Raw genomic sequence first — 22,499 nt, 5'->3', positions numbered from 1 at the left:
CAATTGAAAGTGCTGATAGCTTTATCACTTTGAAAGCCTGAAATGGTTTTGGCCTGGGGTAGCTGAAGGACTATCTGACTAGCTTTACAGTGATATAAGGCAAAGCCTGTGGAGCATCTGCCCATTAATTGAGGCCACCTGGAGAGATCCTGCATCGGGTATGATTAGATACGCAGGACAAGACAGGACTTTCTCAATGAGTTTGATGGGGCTTACTGTCAAGTCAGCATGCATAGGATTGCAACCCACGTCAGTGCTCCCATAACAATTCAAGAAAATCAAATATACAGTTGAATAACTGATCATACAATGCATGGCTCCTAGCATTTTTACTATGGCGCATTCTTACAGTCATGATGATCCTGAGCCCTCTTCAGAAGTTACAGCCTGAGCAACACTGACACAACCGGGAAAGAGGGGAGGAAGTTCCTTCCCACCACTGTCAACCCCCACCCGCCAGCAAACCTGCTTACGGGGCCATTTGTCTGAAGGGAGAGGGACTATAAGCATGTTTACCAGCAATTACATGAATTACCACACTGACTGATTAAGGCTACAGCTCACAGAATCATTGGTGAACATGCTTACAGAACCTGCCCCTGCAAACAAATGGCACTGTAAGCTTATGTGCCCTGAGGGAGGAGGTGATTGATAGCAATGGGGTGGAATTTCCTCTCCTCTTGCTCCGCTGTAAGTGTGAGTGCAGCTTGTGTTGATAATGTCTGAAGAGGGCTCTAGTTAAAGCATTAACCAAGTTCACAGATCTGTGCGTTGCTGGTTGTGAGAACTCAGATCTAGGCCACTCACTCCATTCCCTTGCAATGAATGGAGCTACAATCAGGTAAAATGTCAGGGATGCAACATATTTCTCTATGCAGAAAGAAATGGGAGGCAGCTGGCCTGTACTAAAAGAACAGGAGTCCTAATGGCAAAAGGATTTCCATTCCTGACTTTAGGCCAATTCAGAATCCTCAATGAACCAGCCCACATCCACACCATGCATTAACATCTTTAGTCTCAACTTATCTAAAGAGGTGAGAATTTGGCTAACCCAGACTGGAGAAAGTCACTCTATCCCTGTAAGTCCCAAACCCAAGCTCAAAAGGCCATTTTATTTATCTAGGTTCAGAACCACATGTAGGCACCAGCGTTTTATTGATTGATTGATTGATTGATTATGTGGCATATCTGCTTCCTGGTTGGTTTTGAATCCTGATAGGCCTATTGGTTGCATAGGGCTAAACGAGGGTTTGGAAGGTCTCCAGAAGTCTCTCCCACTTGCTTCAGAATGTCATGTGCATCCAATATTCTTCTTGTATTATATTTTTGTGTAGCCACTACCCCATAATTTCGCATCAACCTTGCATTGGTATCTACATCTTGTTCCCAATTTATGCACCTCTTGTTCCAGTTGACCTGTGTCTTGGCCTGTGACCCATGGCTTTCTTGGCATGGGATGATGATGATGATGATGATGATGATGATTTCAATTTTTTTGCATGTCCCCCCAAATTTAGGGTAGCCCCCAGATTTTGGCTCTGCCACCCAGCTGCTAAATTCCACCAGGACTTACATGAATTTCAAATGCACTACCCGGATTTTACTCTGGATCCGATCACATGGGAGGGCAGAGAAGGAGGGGAAAGTATACAAATCTGCCAAACAAGCAAGCAAGCAAGCAAGCAAACAAACAAACAAAATGCAAATTAGTTGCTGCACCATTTGCATAATATGCAAATTAGGCCACCCAAATTTGGGAAGCTTGAATATTTATTATTTATTTATTAAGAGATTTAATATACCGCTCAATTTACAGACAGGTCGGTGTATAAACAAGAACAGCATCCGAGATTTTAAAAACAAACAAACAAAAACCAACAAAAAATTAAAGGGCAAATGCCTGGCGGCACAGAGATGTCTTCAATAAGGTTTAGAACATGGCAATCCTAGGGATTCTGGACCTCTTGGCAATCATCTATTGGGAATCAAAATGAGAGTCAAAGACAGAACATTTGAAAGAAGTAATCAGGAAACCTGAGCCATCTGATTCTAGGACGACTGAACCAGATCACTCACTGCAGAAAATGTACCATGACAAACTAATTCCCTTTCAGGAGTGTAATGTTTTTGTTAATCCATTTATTGATCCAGGCCAGCTTTTGAATGGGGCTTTAGTAACCTTTATTCCAGTCCTGGAGTAGAGGCGGGGCTAACAAACAGCCAGCAGCAAGAGCACAGAAGGTAGTCTGCTCTTGCCTCTCTGTAAATAATATCTATCTCATTAAAACAGTAATATTCCTAATTAAGAACAGCCCTGCTGGATCAGGCCCATGACCTATCTAGTCCAGCATCCTGTTTCACACAGTGGGCCCACCAGATGCCACTGGGAGACTGCAGGCAGGAGTTGAGGGCGTGCCCTCTCTGAAAAATTCAGCTCCACTGTTTTGTCTTTGCATACCACAACTCTCTCCTCTGGATTCTATGAGTAGCTAATGGTAGATGTCCCCCATTCCTTTAGTTGTGGGGATCCTAACCACCAATTTAAACATTTATTTATTAAAACGAATGCCCTGCTTTTCCTGCAGCTTATGGCACGAAGTGTCTCACAGTATATTAAAAGCAAAAAAACCAAACACAATACAACAACATAGCAAATGGAAATGCATTGCGACATCAATACAGCTTGTTGTAAAGCAGTCAGAAAATAACATGCCGCATCTAGCACCTCAGGGGCCTGGTGGAAGAGTCAGGGCTTCACCAAACAGCAACTCTCAACTCATGTTGCACAGTGGTAAAAGAGACTAGGACTGAAAGATAAAGTCACCATCCTCAGCCCTCTGTCCCCAGCCCATAATATGGGGATAATAATGCTGATGACCTCCTATTGTAAGGGCTATAGAACACTTCAAACACTCAAAAGGATTATATAAATGCTAAAATGTTGCTTTAACAACCACCACGGGAATTGAATGTTTGAATGTACCCTCTTTTTTAAAATCCCTGCAGAAAAAGAGTCCTTAGAAAGCAAATCAAGTAGAGAGTTGGGGGTTGGGGGAAATTAAGTGTAGGGTTTTTGTTTAAACATGCAGTCGTCCACCTACAAGAAGACTGCACCATGTATTTGCATAGATCAGCTCTAAGATATATTACTGCTCTAGCTAATGCCATTGCCTCCTTAAGGAAGCTAGCAATACACTTGGAGAACCGTGAGGCTCATAAAGTTACGTGGGCCCCAGAGAATTTCAGTATTTTTACTCATTTATTCTTTTTCTTTCAAAGGTGTATTGTGCCCAAGCTTCAGATAACAAAATACCTACATCTGTCACTCTCATCACTAGCTTGGATCAGAGTATTGATCAACTCAACATATGTTGTGTTCTAGGAAGAGGATGAGGTGGAAAGACTCGTCCATTACTTACAGCCATTTCTCACTGGAAAGCAATGGCGCTAATGATACAGATTTCCAATAGCTGATTTATATTATCTCGAAGCAAATAAAAGCTTATGGCTTTGTCACTGCATCATTTAAAGGCAATGTGATCTGGGCTGACACATCCCAATTCAGATCATCTCAAGCATAGTCAATTTATTTTTTTAAAATAAAAATATATTAAAAAAATGTATCAGTGACATCTTCCGGGTATATACCTTAGATCCTTCCAAGCCTTGAATTTACTAGCAGGATTGGTAGCTAGCCAGACTCTTCAGTGCCCCTTACTCCCTCCATTGCAGAGTACAAACTTTGCATTCTCAGTTTAGGGGTTTGATGTTTCAGTGTATTTGTGAATTCTGACTTTGATTTTAGAGGTGAGGGCATAATTGCTCAAGTCTTAATGGGCATACCATTCATTACAAAAAAAATCTAAGTCTTGAAGCCAAAATAAAATAAATTGTGGAGAAAAGGGGAGAAGATGAGGAGAGAAAACAAGCGATCTAAGACAAAAGTGGCCAGCCGAGGTTCTCAGGCTCTGATTGGACTGCAGCTCCTTATAATCCCCAGCTGCAATTTCTTCTGTACTGTGCAAATAGTGCGTTTCTGGTTGTTGGGAATTCTCTCTGGTAAGAGAATCCCTTTTTCATTACAGCAGAGTGCACAGAGGCACAACATAGCAGGATTTAGTTTGGCATGCCTGTATGCTGAGAGTAAAGTAACTTGGAGCCAGTTCATAGTTTCAAATCAATATATATGGCACTTAATAGAGAACTCCATTCTAGATAGGAAAGTGAGGAGTTAGGATCTCTAATCTAGCTAGCTAGCTGAATGCAGATGGATTCTGAATCTCTGCACACATGGTGCAGGGACAGAGGAGCTTGCATGTTGTCAAGGAACAGGAAGAGAGGGTAAGAGGAAGTGCAAAAGCAGGAAGGAAGGAAGTGTCCCTGAGAATAGCAATCTACATGGGATAGTGTCAGAGCAGTAGAGAAGGGATGACTGGTGTCTTGACCCTCTAGCCCTCTGACTCACTAGTCTGTCCTCCACTGTCTTTGAGACAAGAGACAGTGCAAAGTCCATCACTTCCAACACTGATTGCATGTCTTCCCACGTGAGCATGAATTCTCCTTAAGAACCTTCAGGAAGTCCCTCCTGTATGTGCTACATCATTCTGAAGTGCGGTTGGTGGCCATGTGGAAAAGGTCTTTTCTGTGGTAACCCCCTCCTTATGGAACTTCTTCCTTTGGAAGATTCAACTGGTGCCTAATCTGTTGATTTTCTGAAGACTTGACTTTATCACTACCCCCTTTTGCACTTCCTGTGATGATTACAATGGAATGCTTTCTCTCTCTAATTGTTTTAGTTTTTGGTCTTTGCCTGTTTTTTGCCGCCCCCCTTTTGCTATTGCATTTTATTATTGTTTTTAAATCATGTAATGAGTCACCTTGAATTCAGTTTTGAAGAAAGGTGGGGTATACATTAAATTTTTAAAAAACCCAGAATAAATATCTTCAGTGTTGAAGTTGAGTAGCTTTGCTTTGCTCACTGCAAAAGAAACGACATTCCTTTACACTGTCATGCTGGCAAATTGCAAGACGATTCATACAGCCTCCCAATCCAAAACATGCCATCATGCTTCCAATGCTTCAACTGCTGTCCACATCTGTGTACAGAGCCCAAATATACAATTTCTATAAAGAAAGTGCTAGAAAATGAGAATTCTCAGTTTATGGACTTTAGAGTTGGATTTTACAGGCACAGATCAGTTTCTCTGGTGCTACAATGGCTGTTTGTGGGGAGGGGTGACTTTAAATGATGGTGATGTTCCCCTCTGTTTTCAGTCCAACAAAATGTATCCATTTTTGCAGTGGCTGCCAAGGATCCCTTGACTGAAGAATCCATTAATTAAGAACCCCCTAATTAGGTGTTTAAATGATAAACCATAATAGCTCCAGTGCAGCTGTTATAAACCACCAAGTAAATTATACCCAGCTGAAGGAGCCCATAATTAGGTATTTATATAACAGATTTAAAGGACTCTGAAAGATAACAGATTTTCTTCTGTCTATGCTTTTAAAAAGCAAAGTAGCAATAACAGGGCCATGAAAACAACTACAATCGGAGAGTGTGAAAAATGGTGACATTTATTTGGAGAGAAGGGCTGCCACCTTTTTAGGCAAGTTAATTATGAATATTCCATCTATTAAGCATTTCAATGGGCCAAAACAAGGAGGATATCAAGGGGCTTATTGCAAGCAAGTGCAATCATGATACAGGCAAACCTTTGCCTCTTTAGCCATTGACTGTAGCAACAGAAAAACATTTTTCCTGATCCAGCAGGATAGGTATTTGTGCATAAGTAGCTTTAAAAGCCTGTGGCTAGTACAGATGTGCCTCTAGATGTACAGATGTGCTTCTAGATGTGCATCTTGGATGAGCATTCTGATGCTCATTTAAGCCCAGCTGAAGTGGCTGTCTTGGTTCTTGATGTGAATGGGGATGCATGTCCAGGGTCATCACTTCTTATGTGCAACTAGTTGTCCACAGCTCAGCTGGATAGGAACCAATGGCTTGGATCCAAAGAATCACAAGCAATGCACGGCTCATGGAATGGGGCTTACCAACTGTCCTGCAACCTGTAGCCCCCTGAAAAGTCAATTCTAAGGGTCAGGGGATCCCCAAGAATAGTGTGGGATGTAGAAATGTAATAAATAAGACCCCCAACTTGTTTTCCTAGTCAAGCTGTGTCAAAAGAGATCTAGGCCCAACAACAGCAATATTCACAAACTGACAAGCAACACAAATAAAAAATGCACATATCCAGTTAAGAGGAACAGCAACAACAAAAGGAGACGGAGCAAAAGGTACAAGGGCATAGGTTCACAGCCAGATAAGGGACTCTGCTTTGGATGGGTGAGCATGCAAGGTTTCATGTGGGTAAGTCATAGACACTCATGAAGACAGGCTTCCTAAGTCATTAGAATTGCAATCAAAATGTTCACAAGATGTTCTCCATATGCCTCTGAGGATTTTCTAAAGAAGGAGTTCTCAAACTTGAGTTTCCAGATGTTGTTGGACTACAGCATCCAATGAATCGATCCACACGATCGCTCCTGTAGACTACCCCCTTCTGTGGGGAGGAAGCCCAAAAGTGCTTACCTTCCTGCAGACGATCGCTGCCTCCTCCCTGAGCGGCTGGATCGGCCACCTACACGATTACCGACTCCGTCACGGAGCCAGTTGGGGCTTTGGGGATCCGGGGCTGCCCGGCCCCCAGAAGTCCCAGGATGCTCCACGCAAGTGTGCGGGGCATCCAGGGGAGGCCCCCGCCATGCTGGGAGGCTTGTTGTAGCTTCCTGGACAGCGGTCTCCTCATGAGTCGCCATGGTGTGGAGTCACACGGTGGCAACTCATGATCAGGGAAACGGGGTTAGCGGTAACCTCATTTAAGGGGAGGGGTAATTAGGAGGGCTCCTCATGAGTCGCCATGGTATGGAGTCACACGGTGGCAACTCATGATCAGGGAAACGGGGTTAGCGGTAACCTCATTTAAGGGGAGGGGTAATTAGGAGGGCTAGCAGCCAGGAGCTGAGCGGCTCTCGGTGCTGCTCACGACTACTCAGAAGTGGGCTGGGCTCCCTTAGCCCGCTTTCAAGCAGTTGTGAGAGTAGCCTTATTATCTCAGCCACAATGGCTGAAGGGCTGGGGGTGATAGGAGGGTGGAGATGACTGTGTCTGGGGATGAAGGGAGTTGTAGTCCAACAACATCTGGGGACCTGAGCTTGAGAATCCTGGTTCTGAAGTATTTTTTCTCTTATAAGAGCCTAATGGTGTTACAGGGCACATTTGGCTGTTACTTTCCCCTACTTCTTGCATGTGTTTCCTCTACTTCTTGCATAGGAGAAGAAATGTTGAACATGTCATGTCTCATGGTTTTTTAACTAGTTATTACCAAGGGGATGAGGGCCAATGGCAGCCACACATCCATTCTAACAGCTAGTTGGGCCCTAAACTAAGCATTCCTTGAGAGCTAGATTTTAAAGCAGCACAGTTGAGCAGTTTCTCAAGCTGGAAGAATCATCAGTTGACATTCTGCCTTGCATGCATAATACAGGCAACAACCTGTGGCCAAAATAGGACTCTATGTTTGATTATGTTTTTGGCTGTTCTATGCTTCTATATTGTTGTTTTTAATAGCATTTATCTTGTTCTCAATTGATTGTGAGCCACTTTAGTGGTTTTATTTCAAAAAAATGGCAAAAAATGCTCAAATAAATAAACTTAATGTCACCAAAGGGCAAAAGAAAAGTCACATATATTGTGCCTAAAAACAGGCTGGTTTGCTTTCCTATTGCCATCTAAATTCCTCTTTTCCATTTCTTCCAGTACTCGTGATCTTTGCTGCGTTTAAGCATTTAACTGCATTGAGATCTGCAGTCATTCATTGGAACTTGGCTCAGATTTATATGCAAGCTTTTCTTTCCCTTTCAACATCCACCCTCATGCTTGGAGAGATTTTAATTGGTATGCAGATGGCTTCTTTGCACCAAGGAGTTTCGTTCTTGTCACTGTGGGGAAAGGTACTTGGACATCAAGGGTGGGGCAGTGAGTAGGAAGGAGCCCCTCAGGGGGCTTTCAACCTTTGTAGGAAATAATGATGTATGAGACAGGGATTCTTTGGGAACCTGAAGGGTACATGACAGATAGAATAATATGGGGGCCAAACACTTCTTAACAATTGAGACAGATGGTCTCATCTCATCTTGCAGTGATTGTGAGCGGCCCAAGCTGAGATGCGTTTTCTTATGAAGGACATCATTTGGTGGCAGGTAATGTATGTTGGACACACTGTCCCTCGGTGGTAGCTTTCCATCCAAGGGGCAAGATGTTGACAGGAGTCGAGGCACCCTTTGTGGAGGCCTTAATAGCTGAATCCCAAAATGCTTTCTGGCATTGAGATGCACTCTTATGGGGAATAGGCCACCATATTCCAGTTTGCTTTCTTACCTTCAGTGGCTAGTCAGAGAGGGTGGGGCAACCCCAAACAGCATTGTCATACATTTATACCACTATCAGCACTCCATTCATTGTTTCTGCTCGCCTCCACTTTTATCATGTCGAGAAAAATACAGTTTATTATTTGCACAGCTCTGTGTGGGAAGGTGAAGTGCTGGAAGCAAAGAAAGGCGACCATAACAATAGCGACGAGAGCCTATTCTTTAATATGCTGCCAAGGTGCTATATTTAAAGCCACTGTGTATGTCCTGAGATTTACTCTGTAGAAGGTCTTCAGTGTATCCTGTCATACTATTTTCAGCAAGAAAGCCTTCCTCCCACAAATTTTCAATGTGGGGTTTCTGTCCAAATATTATTATTATTATTATTATTATTATTATTATTATTAATTCAATTTCTATACCGCCCTTCCAAAAATGGCTCAGGGCGGTTTACAAAGAGAGATAACAAACAAATAAGATGGCTCCCTGTCCCCAAAGGGCTCACATTCTAAAAAGAAACATAAGACACACACCAGCAACAGTCACTGGAAGTACCTGTGCTGGGCGTGGATAGGGCCAGTTACTCTCCCCCAAACGTCAAATGAAACCCAAATGTCAAATGCGCACGTGTTTGATGTCCGATACAAAATGCTAGCAGTGTTGGATAGTGTAAGCCACAGAACAGGCCTGCCCAGCTGGTGACTCATCAAGCCAAGCACAGCTCACTAGCCAGATGCCTGATAAACCTCTTGGTTGTGCCGCCAACCTAGAGGGCCCTTCTGACAGGGAATGCTGGCAGATAAGTGAAGCTCGTCAAAGCTGTGGCACCCAGAAAAGGCTCACCAAGTGTGTGCCTGTGCAAATATACCTGTAGGGGAAACATTAGGGCACACCATACTGTTGCAATTGTTTGGGGTTTTGCCTACACATAGCTGGATGCTGCTCTGTGTATATTTTCTGCTCTTTCTCCTCCAAAGATAAATGGGCTGTGTTTTTTGGTGGGTTTTTGCTTAGTTTTTAGATTTGAATTTAATAATTAAAACAAGAGTTAATATATATATTTAAAAGCCACCACTAAACATGCTAGGGGTGCCAGATTGCAATCCAGAGAACCCAACTTTCCCTTTAATAGTAAGGGGGAGATTGTAGTTGCTGCACCTTCCACTTTATTCCTTCCTTGGTCTTCCTGCCCACCCTCCTCCTTTGCCACCATGATGGCTTCTATATTATCCAGCAGCAGATGAGGGTGAGTGGAAGAACCTAGAAAAGAACAGGCAGTAATTACAGGAGCTGTACACTTTACTGCTATAACATGGGAAAAATCTGGTTCTCCTGACTGCAACCTGGCAATCCTAAAATGTATTGACAGATTAGTTGTGTGCCTCTGCTGGTAAATATATTTTCCCTATGATATACAAAAAAAGTGTGTGTTTGTGTGCGCACATGTCTATATGTGTGTGTGTCTGGGTGTGCTGAGGAGAAACTTGGAGATATCTCTGCAGGACTCTGGTATCCAGGAGTTCTGCAGGATCAGAAATAAAAAACAAATTAAATGAAGTTTCTATTGTTAGGATAACTACCACCTGCAAAGAAGGAGAGGTGCACCTGCCTTTAACAGTTTCTTAGAAGTGGCAGCTCCTTAAAGGCTACCATCTCCATATTTCCCCTATCATGGACTCCAGCCGACATCAGAGGTTCCCCCACCAACTGAGTTTTATTTGGAAGGTTAGTATAAGGAGCAGGACCTTTTCAACAGTGGCACCTATTCTGTGGGAATGGGCAAAACCAGAGGGTGCTGGTTTTCATCATGTAAATGCTTCAGAGAGAAATTGCTAATGCATCCCCTTGTGTGCCACAGTCCCTGGCCATATCAGGCCCCCACAATTGCTGTCTACCAAAGATGGGGTTTCTGGTGTTAAGCCCTTCTATTGATGATGAGCTTAATGTAATGTGTAGTTAGACCCTTAAAAAAAATTCCATATCATCAACCTTTACTTAGACTAAAAGGCTGGAGCTTTTTCATTACACTGTTAACTTTACTGGATGTTTTTCTGTCCCAGAGCTGAAATCTGGTTCCATTCACTCCTTTTGCTTGCTTAATGGCTAAAGAAGATGATGTGCATTAAGTTAAAGTATCTGGGGAAAATGCCGATGACCGCAAGGACTTCTAGGGCCAGGATCAAGAAAACTGCAACACAGAGAGCAAGGAGAACAAAGCAGCTGCATTAACTCTTCTGTCGGGGTCGTATATTTTAATCATAACAACCAAAGGTCGATACTTTCTTTTTTTAAATGAGGAAACTATACAAGGCTTTGAATTGTAAAGTTTCAACTGCAACTTACTGAATGAATATAGTGTAAAAATGGCCCTACAGTACTTTCATTGTGTCATATCTCTATATGCAAAGCTTTGGAAACTGTTTGCTATAAAGAAAAACTGTTTAATGGACAGGCAGATGGGTAATGGGAAAACTGATACTCACTCAAGCAGTTATTAAAGCCAGCAAGAAGTAGTAGTAGTAAATTAAAGTGTAGCCATTAAGGTTGGTGCTTCTCATCTCCGCCATTTTGTTTCTGTCCCGCTGTTCTTTATAGCTTGGCACTTGATGGCTATGCTTCAGGTGGTGAGTGGCGACCTGCATAATGTACAAATGAGTGATCATAGCGAATCCACACACAGGACTTTCCTAACCTCAAAACACCATGCTTTTCAGTTGGATTGATTCACCTATAGTAATCCAGAAACCTTCAGTTTAAGATTTTCACTCATGTTCTAAAAAGAATGGAAATTGCAAGTTAAAGTGCCCATCTTAACTTCCGTGCCATATAAACTGTAAAGACTTTGTGTAGTCTGGTATATGAAGTTGGCTTTACAAATGAGGCTCCATGCTCCCACACACTGCCTTGATCAGAGTTGCATCAGGCAGAAATTCATCAGGGACATCTCTAGGAAGTGATTAGGGAAACTGCTCCTGTTAAATGTCTGCCTGAATGCATCCCTCCCCAGCCCATAGTCCAACTGAAAGACCAAGGCAAAGTGTGGATGCATGGAGCCTAATTTCTAAAATCGCCATCCTATACCGGACTGTACAAAGTATTTACATATTATATGGCATGGAAGTTATGATGGGCACCTTAACTTGCAATTTCCATTATTTTTAGAGGACATGAAAATGTAAAGCATCTTAACTCTCATCTTAAACCAAAGGTTTTTGTATTACTTAATTTCCAGATTTATTTATTTATTTATTTATTTTTAAGGAAAATCTGATTAGACACTATGGGGAAGAGCTTACTCAAACAACAAAGTAGAACTTCCTGATGTTGAACACCAAAAACTTTGTAAAACCTTCAACTAAGATAAATTCATATAACCCCACCTGAAAAAACACAATTAAATGAAATTAGTGGATTCAGTAATAGTGACAGTGACATATTTCCCAGACTATGGGAAACACCTATACCAGGTAGCAGCAATATAGGAAGATGCTGAAAGGCATCATCTCATACTCAGAGGCATATCTAGGGAAAATAGTTCCCAGGGCAAGCACTGAAATTGCGCCCCCTGTCCAAACATCTGACACCCATCTTTCAGATAACTTTACCATAATATCAGCTCAAAAATACAAGTTAAGCTCGTTAATCTTTTAATATTTCAAAAACTATTTGCTATTGCTATTGCTATTTAGCAGTGGACTTAGCCAGACCAAAAAATGCTGGAAAACTACAAATTTCAGTATGCTGGGGCTCATGAAATACCCAAAGACTATGTGGAGGTGTACTTGGAAAACTAAACAGAAGTGCCTGTCTAATTTTCTACTATGCATTGTAGCATCACTATTACATAAGTTTTTAAAATGATGTTTGTGAACCACTCTGAGCTATTTTGTAAGGGCGGTCTAAAAATCGAACAAACAAATAAATAAATACAAATAAATGGAGAATTTGACTTTTCCCAGATACTCTGAAAATAATTAAAGGATATGCAGAATAAACTGTGTCACTGCTTGGAATATATTCTAGTATTTCAGAAAGACAGTTAAAATGAGCGAAAGTGAGCAGGAAACTCCCAGTGGACCTTAATACTAAGGATTTCACACTGATTCAAAGACAAACTCACCATTAATAGCCATATTATTAAGACATCACATTTAACTCACTTATCACAAGAAGCAAAGTAAGAGCAAATGAATACAATCCTAGCTCATAAGCTTCAGATCAGTATTCACAAGCCCCGATTCTCTGTACATAGTGCCAATCTGAATATGTGTACAGTGACTTATATTATATTAATTTTTAAAGAAAAAAATTACCTGTAGCCCCTTTGGGGGGCTTCCTAAAGGCACGGGGGGGGTCTTCAAAGGTTCCCCCTCCCCCGTGGCCCCTCTAGGGCCTCACAGGGACCATCTGAGCATGTGCAGTGGCCATTTAAAAGATAAAATAATTTTTTTTAAAAAAAATGGCCGCTGAAAACAAAATGGCTGCCATGCATGCTCAAATGACCTCTGCAAGGCCTGGCATGGCCTAGGGCCTCACAGAGGCCATTTGAGCATGCACGGTGGCCATTTTGTTTTCAGCAGCCATTATTTTAATTTTTTAATTTTAGAAAATGGCGCCCCCTTCAAGTGGCATTCGGGACACGTGCCCTGCCTGCCCTACCATAGATACGCCCCTGCTCATACTGGGTGGGAGATGGCAATGGTAAACCCCTCCTGTATTATTCCAAAGACAACCACAGGGCTCTGTGGTCACCAGGAGTCAACACTGACTTTACAGCACACGTTACATTACAGACTCTTTTAGCAGTAAGGATGCATTTTCCAGCCTCTTAAAATACAACTTTAAGGATCAATTGTAAGATAACCATCGATTGGGTCCCGGGTGGATATATAAAAGGCACTTTTCTGGCTTCCAGTATAGAGGCTGAAACTATGCAAATGGACTACAAATCCATTTAAATACCTCTTCCTGAGTCCAAAAGAATGTCACTAACCCTTTAAACTGCTGCTCAAAAGAGAAAAACTTTAAACTGCTCTCAGGAGTGGAGCCAGCCGAGTGGTGGCCTGGGTCCAGCCCCACCCGGCGGCCCCTCTGATGACGTCCCATGCGTGTAACGTCACATGCATTGGACATGGCCCAAGAGAAATCCCTTCTCCGCCCACGAGCAAGCGCTTGCCCATCCTTTTCAAGCAGCGTTTGCTGCTTGAAAGCATCTATTCCCCCTTTCTTTTCCTCCTGAGAGGAAGCAAGTGCTGCCTGAAATGACAGGGAAGGGCTTGCTCTAGCTCTTTGGAGTATGATGTCATGCACAAAAGGGGCGTGGCCTTGAGCTCCAAAGAGCCTGAGCGAGCCCTTCCCTGTCTGGAGGTAGAGAAAGGGGGAATAGATGCTTTCAGGCAGCAAACGCTGCCTGAAAAGGATGGGCAAGCACTCACTCGGGGCTCTTAGTAGCTGGGGGGTTCATTTGGGGCTGGGGAGTGGGGCTGGGGGGTTTATTTGGGGCTCTTCTGGAGCCTGAGCCAGACACCCCTAGAGGCTTCAGCAGCCCCTATCATTGGCAGCCCAGGTTTTTTGAACTCATACGCACAATAGGGGCTACGCCCCTGACTGCTCTATCTAAGCCATTTCCCAACAGATCTTCACCAACGTTGCAGGGGAGGTGTCTCTTGTCACCTGGTGAATGTGTGCTGATGGATAGGCAGATTGGACAAATTGTTTTGATTTTATAAGCAATAATATGTTCAGGGCTTATAATGGTGGAATGTTGAAATTACTCTCCATCTTAACTATACCAGCACAACTGTGCCAGTATAATTCAGTAGCATCACCAGCAGGTAATAAATATCAAGTGACATCAAGTAATGTGTTTCAATGTGGGCAGGGCTGGTTTCAAAGGGCCATTGACAAATTACCCTTCATGGGCCTCCTCCTGTGGGACCTGAGAAAGCTGCTTTACCACCACCACCACCACCACCAAATGATGGGCATAGAAATGGTCTGAAAAATCAGCAGTGGGGCTTTTCCAGGGCCCCAACCTCTGATACTGGTCCCAATGTGGAAACCAATTCCATATGCTCCTTGTTTTTAGAGTTTCCATATTTCCCGAGTTCCTGGACCTTTAATAGCTGTATAGCAGGAGGAAATTCAGCCGATGAAGTCATCATTGTAGAAAGCCATTGTATATCATTTTTTTGACCAGCCTTGGAAGCTGTGAGCAGCCATAGCTCAGTGATAAAGCAACTGAGCTGCATATGCTAAGTCCTAGGTTCGATCCCTGGCACCTCCAGAGAGTGCTGGGAAAGACCCCTGGCTGAAGCCCTGGAGAGCTACTGCCAGCCAGTCTAGACTAGGGCTGCATAACTTTGACCCTCCAGCTGTTGTTGACCTACAATTCCCATCATCCCCAGCCACAGTGGCCAGTAAGGGATGATGGGAGTTGTAGTCCAACATTTCCAGGAGGATTAAGGTTGTGAACCCTGGTATAGAGAATACTGATAGATAGACCAGTATCTGACTTAGTGTAAGCAGTTTTCTGTGTTCATACAAGTATCAGATTATTGAAAGAATCTAGCCCCCGGGTTATGTTTTCACAAAAAGCTAAACTTTCAAAAGGGATAAAAATTACTGAGCACTTCCACTGTCTGAAGAGGAGTGTGAGACATGAATATTTTAAATTTATTATTGCTGATTTTTTTAAAAAAATATGCAAGACATATTACCAATTGCACAAATAAGCTATTCACACGTGCATCCAAAACCAGGCTAAGGAAGTCCAGCCCGGTTTGGGTTGCTTGTGTGTACCGCCAGGTGCGGCTCCTGGTGGCTACGCAGCGGCAAATCTGCTTAGGGAGCCCACCACTTAGCCCAGGTTTGGGGTGCAAGGTTGCCCGGAAAGCAGCTTCATGCAGCACCCACACACCTACACACCTCCCGGCCTGCATCAAGAATCTCCCCATAATGCACCATGCCCTCACGCAGTGCATTATGGGAGTTCTGGGGGCCTCCCAATCCCCAAACCTCCCCGCTGCCAGTAGCAGCCGGCGACCGTCTTGGCAAGTGATCTGCTCGCCCAGCCAAAAGGAACGGATCGTCTGTGGGGGAGGTAAGCATTTCTGGGCCTCCTCCCCTCATCCCTGAAGAGCCCTTTCTCTGATTGTGAAAAAGGGCTCAAAGACAGGGGAAAGAAAAGACAAGAGAAGGAGAAAAAGATAAAGACAGACTGGAGAATGTTGTGGAAATGGTTGCTTTTGAATGTTCTCTGAACATGGGAGCAGAGATCTCATAAAATTTGGTCATGTGCTTCCAATACAGGAGACAACTATTTCCATCAACTTCTTCATTATTATTTTTAAAAAACCTTTTGCTGTTTTCTTTGACTACTTTCCTGTCCCACCCCCACCCCAATTTCCAGCTAGTGGTGACTGAATGGGCTCACCTCAAATCAGTCCAGGAGATCTGTGCATAGGAATAGGATTCCATGAACAGATCTCTTTCTGGATCAGGAACCATGTTGGATGCATGCAGTCATGGGCATGTCCACACTTCATTATTTTTAGTGGGATGTGCATGCAATTGTATACCCCCACCCATATCCTGATGTAATTAGTTCTAATCTGAAGATAGAAAAATAAATTGTATTGATATCTAGCATGTCTAGGTACACTCAGAAGTTCTGTAAGTCTGAGACCACTGTAAGCAGCAAAGGGGGAAACTCTGAATATGAAGCAGTAGTCATATCCTACCTCCCCACCGCCCCACCCCCCCCAAACCTCTTTGTTTTAGTGGTCAGAAGTCGTCTTTCACCATATATCTGTCCCACTGCTTAGCAGTTCCTCCTCAACAATCTTTATTCAGATTGATCAAAGGCAAGCTGCTCTTGTGGTAGCAAGCATAAATTGTCCCCTTTGCTAAGCAGGTTCTGCCCTGGTTTGCATTTGAATGGGAGACTACATGACAGCACTGTAAGATATTCCCCTTAGAGGATGGAGCTGCTCTGGGAAGAGCACCTACATGCTTGCATGAAGAAGGTTCCAAATTCCCTCCCTGGCATCTCCAATATAGAGCTGGGAGAGACTCCTGCCTGTAACCTTGGAGAAGCTGCTGCCAGTCTGTGTAGACGATACTGAGCTAGATGGACCAATGGTCTGACTCAGTATAAGGCAGATTCCTATGTTCCAGGACACACACACTATAGAAGAGCATTATACATTATTTTATGTTTTGGTAATGTCACTTTTGTTGGAGTTAGCAGTGTGGGCAGTGTTATAATTTGTGTTATAAAAACAAGAAAAAGGAAGAAATAAAAAGGCAGGTCACAAAAGCAGACTAGATACTCACAAGTAAATATGTAACTTCCACTAAGTTAAATGAAACTTACTCCCAAGAAAGAATGCATAAAATTGCAGCCAAGCTATTTTGGACAATCAGGTGGGAGAAAAGGGGAATAATTCAATGTGTAGAGCAGAATTTGCTTCTAGTGATTTATTAAGAGAACAAGGAGACACTGAAAACCTCATTTGAACCTGGTTTCTTCCATTCCAGCTTCCACAGGGGTCTTGGAAGAAGGTAGGATGGAGGGTGGGGACAGCTGTAGAAATTTGGTAAGCTGGAATTGTGCTGAACCAGAAGGGTACAACAACATTTAAATTAAGAAACATTAAATTTCAGAGGGAGGGACCCATGTACATTTTGTCCCTCATGCAGGCAGAAAATAGTGGTATAAGCTAGCCAAAGAACCGTAAGGCATAAATACTCATATGACTTCTCATGCAATTCCTTGTGCAAGCTCACATTAGGCAAAAAAGTGCTTTATCTGAAAATATGCCATGCTTCCCAGAAGTCTGGATCTTGCTGCTTTTGACAGAAGCTCCACTAGAATGGCACCATCAAATCATTGCTCAGGTTTCAGGACCAGAATGGAATTCAGAAACTAGCAGCAATATACAGCAAGAGCAGAACACCTTGAGTTTCTAGAGTAGCACACAATCTCATTTCAGGGATCAATGGCCATGCCAGCAGCAGGTAAGAGGCTTTCAAGACTACTTGAGTTTCCAAAATGAAACACACATTCATTGATGGAATAATAAGTGACCTCTTCAACATCACATCATGAGGTCATCAAGGCCCTGCAACTCCTTCCAGCATCAGCCACAAAAAACCAAAAAACAAAAAAACCCCAACACACACCAAAAAACCTCAGCACAACAAATAACAACAACCCACCAACCACATATGAACCATTTTTATGCATGACTAGAGTTGAATCACAGCAGCTCTTTTTCTTTTCTCTCTCCCTCTCTGAGGGCTTTAAACATGTATATGCAATATTTAGTTTTTCTTGGACAACTGAAACTCTCCTTTTTCTACATCAAAGTGTAATGCACAATGCTAATTAAAATGGCCATGTGCAGGAATTAGATTTCCATAATAGATTTTTTAAAAAAACTTTTCAATATGTTTAAATATATTTTTAAAGGTGAACATAATTAAAATTATATTAAAAGCATCCACTCCCTACGCCCCCCCCCTTTTTTTAAGATGTGGGAAACTTTTTGTTTTCTTTCTTTTAAAATCTGTGTTTCCTCTATCCGTTTCAGACCACACAAATTCTGGCAAAGATTTCAGCTTCTGGATATGAAACTAAACAACTATGAGTCTGATGGAACCTCTTTACGCTCAACTTAAATCATCTAGAAACAAGCCTAACCTGAAAACGTTTGTGTAATTTAAAACAAAAAACAAAACAAATCCACTCTTCTACAGCACATTTGAATGTTTACTTTCTCTTTTTTTCATAGACTGCACATACTATTTGCCATGTGCCCCAAAGTCAGCCTTTGCTCCCTTTTCATGCTAAAAATACCTAAAGTGGAATAATAATCAGGACAGGACATGGGATGAAGCATGGATTACAAAAGGAAGCCACTGGCAGCTTTCAAGACCAAACAACGTGTGTAACTACTGCTAATAAGCATTTATATAGAATTTTCAAATGTTCCAAGTACATTACATGTATTATCATACTGTGATCCTTACAACAACCTTGTTTAAGTATCCCCCCACCCCATTGCAACTGGGGAGCTGAGACTTGCTAAAGTCCACCTAATAATAGTGGTGAGAGTCAAACCAGGACTCCCTAATTTATAATGTGGCCTCTTAGCCACTACACTGCACCAGCTAATGGTTAAGGGAAATGCTCTAATATAACTCATAACTAAAGGGACTAAATAGGATTAGGTTTGTTCTTGTTCCTATGGCTTTAACAGCAGCTTGCTGCCACATAGAAATTAAGCTTGTAAAGCTTTCCCCACCATTTCTCTCTATGCCAGAAGAAGCTGTATATCAAGCCGGCTAATAAAAGGCACAAGACAAGAACAGGGTCAGGGTTTTTTTTGTTTTTGTCTTAAAAGGTTCACCGAGTAACAAAATGAATGCTGCAACATCTAGCTCAATTCTAAGCAGAATTAAGCCTCTCTAAGCATTATGAGATCAGTGGTTTTCAGTCTAACTTTGAATAGGATAGGGATGATCAACTTTTAAAACTTTGCTCACAGGAACATTAGTCATGGTGTTTGGAAAGCCTTCAGATGTTTATGTTTCAGTGCATGGCATGATGGATCATATGAGTACGATGTATAAAAATTAAGGAGACATGGTTCACAGAGATTTATCCAGCTAGAACTCTTCTGTTTTAGACACTGTCTTGGGTATGCAGATATAAAAGATGCAAGGAATATTCACTGGCGCCAAAATCCTTTGGTGAAAACACCAGCATAACTTGAGGAAGTGCCTGTATATAGGAGGAACAGAGGGTAAAAAAATGTCAGGATTTTCAGAGCAGGACAGGAAGGTGCATGTTCTTATCTCCTGTATGTACTTCAGCTACTCCAAGGCCTCCAGTTAGGGTTCCTTCCTGTTCCTGGGCTTTCAATGGCAGTCTGATATACAGAAATATAGCAGGTGGAAGTTTAATACTGACTGCTTTTTCTCCTTCTCCTTTGCTTCCCAAACTTCTTCTTCCTGTGCTATAGAGCAAAAAGCTGCCCCTTCCTCCCATCTTTCTGGCGAAAACGGCAGTTCATGTTGTGAGAATTTATTTACTTATTTGCTTACTTTCTTACTTACTTATTTATTGAATTTATATACCGCCTAGTATAAAAATCTCTAGGCGGTATACAGAATTTAAAACATAACACATTTAAAATTAACAAAAAGATAAAATAATAATAGATAAAAACACTATTATAAAATAATAATAGATAAAAACATTAATCATACATTAAATTTTTAAAAATTAAGTCTCAGTTGAAGGCCTGGGAAAACAGGTACATCTTCAGGGTCTTCCTAAAAGCAAACAGAGAAGGAGATGCTCTTATTTCAGCAGGGAGCACGTTCCAAAGCCCTGGGGCAGCCACAGAAAAAGCCTGGTCCTGAGTAGCCACCAAACGGGTTTGCAGCAACTGTAACTGGACCTCTATAGGTTATCTTAATAGGCGACAGGGTTCACGACAGAAAAGGCGCTCTCTTAAATACCCTGGACCTAAGCCATTAAGGACTTTCTGAGTAATAACTAGCACTTTATATTTCGTTCGGAAACATATCGGCAGCCAGTGCAGTTCATTTAGAATTGGTGATATATGATCCCTTTGGGTAAACCCAGAGACCAGTCTGGCTGCTGCATTCTGTACCAATTGTAGTTTCTGAACTACAGACAAAGGCAGCCCCACGTAGAGTGCATTACAGTGGTCAAGCCTAGAGGTTACCAATATATGTACCACCATTTTAAAGTCACTAGTCTCCAAGAATGGACGTATCTGGCATACCAGCTGAAGCTGATAAAAAGCACTCCTGGCCACAGCCTCAACCTGAGAGACCAAAGAGAGTTTGGGATCCAGGAGCACTCCCAGACTACGAACTTGATCTTTTAGCAGGAGTGTAACCCCATCCAGAACAGGCAGATCTAAACCATCTCTCGAATCCTGACCCCCTACAGACAGTACCTCTGTTTTGTTTGGATTCTACTTCCGTCTGTTATCCCTCATCAGCCCAATATCGCCTCCAGGCAGCAGGCACTTAGGGGTGGTCATGCCATTTCCTGATGAAATTGGTATAGAAAAATAGATCTGGGTGTCATCAGCATATTGATAGCATCCCAGACCAAACTTCCTGACGATCTCTCCTAGCGGTTTCATGTAGATGTTAAAAAGCATTGGAGAGAGTATGGAGCAGAGAATCTCCTGCCTCAGCTACTGAAGTCTTCTCTTTGCTTTCCCTGATTGCACTTTGGCCCTTTCCCTTTTTCCCAGAACTGAGCTGCCAGAATAATTCCCTCTTTCAATGTATAGATGACACCTCTACATCAATGCATGCTTCTTTATCCCACACAAACGTCTCCTTATGTTTTCTATATGCCTAGAGTATTGTGCCTGAATATGTATATGGTGCCAATGTCTCTCTCTCTTTCTTCACACTCCTTCTGAAACACCCACATTTTCTATGAAACATCTGCTTTCACTCCTATTTGCTCACATCATCTTGCCCTGCACACCCTCTGTTGAAATTTAGATTGTTGTGCACAGGATATATGGCTTTTGTGGGGGGCAGGGTTTGCATAAATAAATAATTGGGAGATGCCTATAGTCTCTTATACAGTTATAATGTTACCTCCGCTAACTGAGCAAAGAGCCACCTTTTAACATGGTGACTCCTTTATATTTAGCAGGGGGAGAGCAACTGGCCTTGTCCAACCTCAGCACAGCATCCCTCCAGTGGCTGTTACTGGTGTCTATCTTATGTTTCTTTTTAAATTGTGAGCATCATATTTCTTTCTCTGTAAACTGCTTTTTGAACTTTTTTTTTGGTTGAAGACCTATAAATACTTCTTATAATAAAATTTCTCCACAGAACCACAACACTTTGGAGCTTGTGGTGTGTCTGTCCAGTGCACAAGCTCAAGCCTGAAGTCTTATCTGCTTAATTGCCTAATCAGTTGAATTCCAGAACATGAGATGCTAGGCATCCCCTTTGCTGAAAAGAGATGACTTTCTTTAATTCAAGTGTATGATAACCAATTTATTTCTCTCACTGAATGTTCTTTGGTTTAATTTCTCAGTATTGTTACATCACATTGACACCATGCATCATCATAAGACTTGGACAGCTAAGCACAACAAATTGCTAATTTTAGATGCAACAGGAAAAGCTTTTGTAATTGTCCATCATTACTCAGTATTTTATTTCAATTTTTTAAACATTTGAGTAAGTTTGTCTTTTTAAAAAAATCAGGTCACCAATTGTATCAATAAATTGAATAGTGATATATCAACAAATGAAGTAATTTTGACACAGAGAAGTAGGATTGGCACCTTTTCTTATAGGTTCCGCTCCTCCTGTGACTTTAACAGCAGCCTGACACACAGAAATTTAGCAGGAGATGCTTCTCCTGACATGTAAATAATTGGAGAACAAGTTTCCCCTTCTAAATATTGGGCTGCAGTTAAGGGCACAGGGGCAGAACCAATAAGAAAAGGTGGCTACTTGTGTATATCACAGCTGTTTCATTTATTGATTCAATTAGTGACTCACCAAGCCAAAAGAAGCCAACCAGTCATCTGCTGTGGCCTGATACACTCCCCCTGTTATCACAGTCCCAGGCAGGCACCCAAAACAAGGAGCCCTAATGGGCAGCCCACCATAGATAACTGCTAGATGGCTGGCTGGGTCACAAGTTTCTAATTAAATTATTGAGATAACACCATATGTGTCATATCAATAAAATCAATGTTGGGCGTGAATAATGTCCACTGGATTTTAACTACAATGAGAAATAGGCTGCACTCTTCAAATCATTTATCAGGAAAGAATGAAACATTAAAAGCCAGTTGGGGGCTTATAGGTCAGAACCAGCATCTTGAATTGTACCTAGAAACAGAAGGAGAGCCAATGAAAATGGTTAAGAATTGGTTAATATGTTCACAGTGGTGAATCCCAGTCAACAGCTTCACTGTTCTCCTCAGAAACTTCAACCAGTCTAGACTTGTCAAGGGCATCCCCATGTATGGCATGTAACA

General features: G+C 42.2%; 2 long non-coding RNA genes across 2 annotated transcripts in view; one reads left to right on the top strand and one right to left on the bottom strand.

Moving 5' to 3' along the window:
- Positions 1 to 1,768: 1,768 nt before the first annotated feature.
- On the bottom strand, positions 1,769 to 20,526 carry LOC128351645 (uncharacterized). The gene is made up of 5 exons (XR_008319942.1): positions 20,430 to 20,526; positions 18,982 to 19,219; positions 10,914 to 11,066; positions 4,878 to 4,978; positions 1,769 to 1,975 (listed from the first exon to the last, which is right to left on the bottom strand). It is a non-coding gene; the product is annotated as an uncharacterized LOC128351645 (long non-coding RNA).
- The window catches only part of LOC128351643 (uncharacterized), a 115,207-nt gene continuing 108,160 nt past the window's right edge, over positions 15,453 to 22,499 (top strand). Inside the window, exon 1 of the long non-coding RNA XR_008319936.1 lies at positions 15,453 to 15,532. This is a non-coding gene — a long non-coding RNA (uncharacterized LOC128351643). The remainder of the gene's footprint in view (positions 15,533 to 22,499) is intronic.

This window comes from Hemicordylus capensis, chromosome 3, assembly GCF_027244095.1.
Source record: "Hemicordylus capensis ecotype Gifberg chromosome 3, rHemCap1.1.pri, whole genome shotgun sequence".
NCBI classification, from domain to species: domain Eukaryota; kingdom Metazoa; phylum Chordata; class Lepidosauria; order Squamata; family Cordylidae; genus Hemicordylus; species Hemicordylus capensis.
The sequence above is the reverse complement of the archived record's forward strand: the minus strand, read 5'-3'. Positions and strand labels throughout refer to the sequence as shown.